This window comes from Montipora foliosa, chromosome 6 (assembly GCF_036669935.1).
Source record: "Montipora foliosa isolate CH-2021 chromosome 6, ASM3666993v2, whole genome shotgun sequence".
In the NCBI taxonomy this organism is placed as follows: Eukaryota; Metazoa; Cnidaria; class Anthozoa; order Scleractinia; family Acroporidae; genus Montipora; species Montipora foliosa.
Genome location: NC_090874.1, coordinates 32,076,207 through 32,078,300, shown reverse-complemented (window position 1 = coordinate 32,078,300; position 2,094 = coordinate 32,076,207).

The window sequence follows — 2,094 nt, the reverse complement described above, 5'->3', positions numbered from 1 at the left end:
TTCACGCAAGTGAGTTCTCTGTTTACTAATAAGGTAACATCTCATTCAGTTTTTGTTTTCCCAATTGACAATAGCTTTGCTGAAAGTGTGACGAGGTGACAAACTTTACTATTCTTCCTGTAACAATAACGCTTCATTATGTATCTGTGATACTTTTCATAGCGGCTATCCATTTGTCATTTTTCACTTCAAGATTGTCTTTATTTAAGGGTGACCAATGGAGTAAAACAAGGCTGCAACCTTGCCCCACACTTTTAAGCCTGATATTTTCGGCGATGCTGACGGATGCCTTCAGGGAGACCTCCCAAGGATCCCATCAGGTGCAGAAGTGATGGGAAACTGTTCAACCCCCGGCGTCTACAGGCAGTCACCAAAGTCAAAGATACTGTGATCAGAGATCTCCTCTTTGCTGATGACTGTGCACTGAATGCCAACAATGAGCAAGAGATGCAACTGGAGATGGACGGATTCTCAACTGCTTGCGACAACTTAGGTCTCATCATCAGCACCAAAAAGACAGAAATGATGTACCAGCCTGCCCCAGGAAACCCACACCAAGAACCTAACATCACAGTGAAAGGGCAGAGACTCCAGGCCGTGGAGAACTTCACATACCTTGGCAGCACACTCTCACGCTCCACCAACATTGATGCCAAAGTCAGCAACCGCATAGCTAAAGCCAGCAGCGCATTCGGAAGATTAAAGAAGTCAGTCTGGGAACGACAAGGAATTTCACACCGCACTAAAGTCGTCTAGACACAGGGCAGTTGTGTTAACTACTCTCCTTTATGGCTGTGAAACCTGGAACATCTACAGGAGACATGAGAAGCAACTCCACCAGTTTCATTTTCGGTGCCTACGCAGCATCCTCAGATCCCGGACACCGAGGTGCTGGAGAGGGCACAGCTCCCCAGCGTCATTACCACCATGCACACGGCACAGATACGCTGGGGAGGTCACGTCTTCCGAATGTCAGACTCCAGAATACCCAAGCAGCTGCTGTATGGCGAACTTAGTCAAGGGGCAAGGAAGGTAGGAGGACAGCATAAGCGCTTCAAAGACTCCCTGAAAGCTTACCTCAAGGACTTCAACATCGACATCACCACATGGGAAAACGCAGCATCTGACAGACCAGTCTGGCGAAGCATGATTCACAAGGGTGCCCTCCACTTGGAAGTTCAACGATCCAACCCAGCCAAAGAAAAACGTAGGGCAAGAAGGGCTCGAGCCGTAAACTCCACCAATACGCCTCCCACTCTCTGGTGCCAGACCTGTGGCAGGGGCTTCCATGCCCGCATTGGTCTCATCAGCCAGCAGCGGACACACCGCTAAATGTTCTAAACTGTCGTCTGACATGGTCATATACGTAAGTGAATCAACAAACAACAGTATTCAATAATCAAAATACAAAAAGTTTCCACCTATGTTTTCAAACGCATCAGTTGGAGCTTAAGCAGCACTTAGCAGAAGTAAACCCACATTAAATTTGCGCGTACAAAATTGCTTTGCAGTTTCTTCAATTTGAAAAGTAAAAGAGATATGAATCGAATAGATGATTAGCATGCAAAACAGGCTTAAATATTGTGTATCTGTTAGGTGAGCGAGGGTAAGCGTGAGGCACGAGACATGCTTATTTAATTCTTCATTCCGCGGTTCTCGTTATGATAGTTATGATAAATGTTTTTTTTAAGAGAGCGAGCCTTAATTTTTACACATGGTTTCCAAACATAAAATATTACAGTCCTACGATCCTTGCGGAGCGGCTAAATTTTCAGTTCCATCGTGGCAAAATTCTTGGATTTCCTTGAAAAGATAGTCTGCCCGTTCTCGGCTGATACCCTGTGGCTTTACAATGTCCGGAGGCTGACCAGGCTCTTGAAGAAAATTTCGCTTTCTTAGTAGATTTAAAGCCTTTTCTTCTGAGTCCCAATACTGTTTGCAAAAGACTGTTCCAGGATGTTCTTTGTCGAATCTAAAGTGATAGAAACTCTTAATTTGGGGCAGTTTCTAGAAATATTGTCCAAGGTAAGCGACCCAGTCGTAAGTTGCAATAAGAACACTTCCATTGTGGAGTCCCACTAGCTCCGCTAAATT